General features: G+C 49.4%; 1 protein-coding gene across 2 annotated transcripts in view; it reads left to right on the top strand.

Annotated features, from left to right (window-relative positions):
* LOC137649483 (uncharacterized) overlaps positions 1–5,000 on the top strand; it is a 742,412-nt gene that overhangs the window by 251,162 nt on the left and 486,250 nt on the right. The window lies entirely within an intron of this gene.

The raw sequence follows: 5,000 nt of genomic DNA on the forward strand, positions 1-5,000 counted from the left end.
GAAGTGAGCGATTGGTTTCCGGTGAGAGTGGGGCTGAGACAGGGATGTGTGATGTCGCCGTGGTTGTTTAACTTGTATGTTGATGGAGTGGTGAGAGAGGTGAATGCTCGAGTGCTTGGACGAGGATTAAAACTGGTAGGCGAGGATGATCATGAATGGGAGGTAAATCAGTTGTTGTTTGCGGATGATACTGTACTGGTAGCAGACACAGAAGAGAAGCTTGACCGACTAGTGACAGAATTTGGAAGGGTGTGTGAGAGAAGGAAGTTGAGAGTTAATGTGGGTAAGAGTAAGGTTATGAGATGTACGAGAAGGGAAGGTGGTGCAAGGTTGAATGTCATGTTGAATGGAGAGTTACTTGAGGAGGTGGATCAGTTTAAGTACTTGGGGTCTGTTGTTGCAGCAAATGGTGGAGTGGAAGCAGATGTACGTCAGAGAGTCAATGAAGGTTGCAAAGTGTTGGGGGCAGTTAAGGGAGTAGTAAAAAATAGAGGGTTGGGCATGAATGTAAAGAGAGTTCTATATGAGAAAGTGATTGTACCAACTGTGATGTATGGATCGGGGTTGTGGGGAATGAAAGTGATGGAGAGACAGAAATTGAATGTGTTTGAGATGAAGTGTCTGAGGAGTATGGCTGGTGTATCTCGAGTAGATAGGGTTAGGAACGAAGTGGTGAGGGTGAGAACGGGTGTAAGAAATGAGTTAGCGGCTAGAGTGGATATGAATGTGTTGAGGTGGTTTGGCCATGTTGAGAGAATGGAAAATGGCTGTCTGCTAAAGAAGGTGATGAATGCAAGAGTTGATGGGAGAAGTACAAGAGGAAGGCCAAGGTTTGGGTGGATGGATGGTGTGAAGAAAGCTCTGGGTGATAGGAGGATAGATGTGAGAGAGGCAAGAGAGCGTGCTAGAAATAGGAATGAATGGCGAGCGATTGTGACGCAGTTCCGGTAGGCCCTGCTGCTTCCTCCGGTGCCTTAGATGACCGCGGAGGTAGCAGCAGTAGGGGACTCAGCAGTATGAAGCTTCATCTGTGGTGGAAATGTGGGAGGTTGGGCTGTGGCACCCTAGCAGTACCAGCTGAACTCGGCTGAGTCCCTGGTTAGGCTGGAGGAACGTAGAGAGTAGAGGTCCCCTTTTTAGTTTTGTTTCTTGTTGATGTCGGCTACCCCCCAAAATTGGGGGAAGTGCCTTTGGTATATGTATGTATGTATGTGAAATCACAAGAGTAAATTAATAACATTGTTCGTTGATTTAGTTATGTAAAAAACATGCGAAGTACATTTTAGGATAAATGAAGTTAGGCAACACAGTACTATAGTGGTTCTTGAGATCGAAGGATGATAAAAATGTCATATCGCTTGTTGATTAAGAATAGCTTTGGAAATTATAAAAATTTTAATATATAGTATTCCTTTTTTAGAAAGTAACTTTTTCTTATGTCGGCCAAACATCTAAAGGCATTTCCGTCAGAACAAAAAAGCATAAGATGACTGACTATTGGGGATTTGTTAATATTGCCAGGGCTGCCTACTGCCTAAGATTAAGTCTCAGAATCGGTTGTGTGACGGGCCGAGAGAAGGTTGTGACTCAGGATGAAAGCAACTGAGTGAGTTTATTAAAGAACACTCTCCCTTATATACAAAAGCTCAGTGCAACATGAAATTTCCTGTTTAAAACTGACACCGTTAGTGGTGAGAAAAGCAGGCATGTTTATTCAGGTTCTTTTTAGTGCGAGGGAAGAGCGAAGATACAAGCATAATCTATACACAAAATGAAATGTCGTTATTATGTACGATTGTGTAACACACGGTTGGTACATGGCTCCCCCCTTAAAAATGACATACTGTACATGTTAAATAGGGCACCCTGATCTAGAGAGGCGAACTGTAGGCGTGTCATCTGGCAGGAGATAAGCAGGTTTTAGACGATCAATGGAGACCCAGTCTTCTTTGCCACGAATGTTTAGTAAGAATGCTTTAGGACTGCGTCGGATCACAAGGAAAGGGCCCGTGTAAGGGGGCGTTAGCGGTGGCTTGCTAGTGTCGTTGCGCAGGAAGACGTGCATTGCAGAGTGCAAGTCTGTCGGTATGTGATGCTTCGCTGGGGGCTTGTAAGTCTGGCGGCATGGAGTAAATTTTCCCACGACGGGACGTATGCGCTGGAGATCGTCAGAGGAGGTTGTGGAAGGAAAAAATTTTGCAGGGACGACCAACAGGTCGCCATACACCATTTCAGCTGCCGAGACGTCAAAGGCATCTTTAGGAGTGGTCCTTAGTCCCAGGAGGACCCAGGGAAGCTGAGTAAACCAGTTGGAATCCTTGCAGCGGGACATCAAAGCTGCTTTGAGGGTGCGATGAAAACGTTCAACCATTCCATTGGCAGCGGGGTTGTAGGCAGTTGTCTGATGTAGGGTGATGCCCAGGAGATTCGCTAATGATGTCCACAATTGAGAGGTGAAAGTCAGAAGTAATATGCTCAGGGATACCAAATCTTGCAATGCATCCTGAGAGTAAGGCAGATGTACATGAGGCGGGCATTGCAGTTTCCATCTGAATGGCTTCAGGCCAACATGTGGAGCGGTCGATGACGGTAAACAGGTAACGATGTCCTTGTGATGTGGGTAGGGGGCCTACAATGTCGACGTGAATGTGTGCACAACGACGCTGAGGTTGAGGAAAGGTGCCCGCTCCTGAATCCCTGTGTCGATATACTTTGGAATTTTGGCAAGAAGTACAGGCGTGGACCCAATCCTTAGCATCCTTAGAAATGCCGTACCAAATGAACTTTGTATTCAGCAGCTGTGCAGTAGAACGGCACAGGGGATGTGAAAGGCCGTGAATGAAATAAAACACCTGCCGGCGCATGGAAGCAGGAATCCAAGGTCGCGGTATACCAGTACTGACGTCACAGAGGAGGGTGGTGTTGGAGTCTTCGAGGGGGAAGTCTTCCCAACGGAGGGACGTGCAGGATGTCCTACATGCTTGATACTCTGGATCCTGTCGTTGGGCTTCAGCCAGGGCGTTGCAATCCAATCCCAGTTGAACGGCAGCCAACGTGTTTCTTGACAGGGCATCGGCAACGGGATTCATTTTCCCAGGGACGTATTGAAGTGTGCAATTGTATTCAGCCACAGCGGAGAGATGTCGGCGTTGACGGGCGGACCAGGCGGCAGACTGTCGAGTGAAGGCGTGCACCAGAGGTATCTGGTCTGTGCGAATGACGAAGGGCGTACCTTCTAAGAAATGGCGAAAGTGACAGACAGCCAAGTGCACCGCCAGCAATTTGCGATCGAAGGTAGAATAACCCGATTCTGCCTTGGACAGTTTTCTGCTGAAGAAAGCCAATGGGCTGGGCGAGCCGTCGACCACCTGCTCGAGTACTGCACCAATAGCGACGTCGCTGGCATTGGTGGAGAGAAGGAGAGGGGCATGTGGGATAGGAGAAGTGAGAGCCGCAGCAGTTTATAGGGGCTTCTTTGCATTGCAGAAGGCTGTTTCTTGAAGGTGACCCAACTTCGGGTCCTTTTGCTTGCCCTTGAGGGAGGTGTAGAGGGGAGCAAGAGTGGCGGCAATGGCTGGCAGAAAACGGTAATAATAGTTGGATCATGCCCAAGAATTCCTGCAGAGCTTTGACGGTCTAGGGCGCGGGAAAGTTCCAAATGGCTGCTACCTTCTCAGGGAGGGGATGGACTCCTTTAGGAGTGATGCGGTGCCCTAAGAACGATACTTCGTTGGCGCCAAAGGTACACTTGTCGTACCGGACTACAAGGCCGTTTTGTTGCAGGCGGTCGAGCACGATGAGCAGGTGGCGGAGGTGTTCCTCTTTTGAGGAGGAGAACACAAGTATGTCGTCCACCTAACATATACAGAAGGGGAGGTCCCCTAAGATGCCATCCATAAGACGTTGAAATGTAGCCCCAGCATTACGAAGGCCAAAACAGGAGTAATTGAAGGTGTATGTAGCAAACGGAGTGGTGATGGCAGTCATGGGGATGTCTTCTGGGTTCATAAGCACCTGATAATACCCCATCAGGAGGTCGAGCGTGGAGAAAACCTTCGCTTTGTGCAGGTAGGAGGTCACGTCGGCGATGTTTGGGAGGGGGTAGTGATCCGGTTCTGTTTACATGTTCAGGCGCCTGTAATCCCCGCACAGACGGAGGGAGCCGTCTTTCTTCAGAACGATGTGTAAGGGTGACAACCAAGGGCAGGAGGCCTTCTGCAAAGGCCCATTTCCTCCATTTCGGCGAACGTCTGTTTGGCGGCTGCCAATCGTTCCGGTGCCAGACGTCTGAATTTTGCGAAGACTGGGGGTCCCGTCATCTTGATATGGTGATAAATACCGTGCTTGGCAGGAGCCGTGGGCGTTTGGCGAAGTTCTGGACAGAAAACTTCCGGGTACGACGTGAGGAGGTGGGCGTAGGCATCCGTAGGTGTGCTGATGTGGAGAGCGAGGTTGGAGGGGGCGTGTTGAACGATAACGTGAAGTTCTCGTAACCGTAGGTGGGTATTGCAGATCCGTTGGCAGCTACCAAGTGGACGTTGGCAGACGTAGACAGACTACGTCGTGTCCTGAAGAGTTCCCTTGGCAAAAGAGGACGACAAGCACCCTTGTCTACCAAAAATCGCACACCTGTTCCTGCATCATGTAAAAAGAAAAGATTAGAAACACGGGAGGCCACCGCCACGAGTGATGGCCTACTTACACGTTTTTTGGCCACTGACAATCCTTGGCACATTTCTTCGCGGTTGCCCCGAATCTGAAGTGGTAGTAGCCAAACTGCGGCGGATGGGAGGTAGTAAGTAGCTGTAGAAGTCATTGGTTGGGGCGCGAGCGAGTGGTGGGTGGTGGGTGGCTTTGTCGCCGCTTCGGCACGTCATGAGGTAGGCATTTATGTCCTACGGCATTCACGTCGGCTTCGGTTGACGTTGAATAGGCGTCCTCTTTGTCAGGGGTGGAGGCGTTGATGGAGGTCTTGAAGTGGCTGTCCATAAGGGCGTCAG

Source organism: Palaemon carinicauda, chromosome 1, assembly GCF_036898095.1.
Source record: "Palaemon carinicauda isolate YSFRI2023 chromosome 1, ASM3689809v2, whole genome shotgun sequence".
In the NCBI taxonomy this organism is placed as follows: Eukaryota; Metazoa; Arthropoda; class Malacostraca; order Decapoda; family Palaemonidae; genus Palaemon; species Palaemon carinicauda.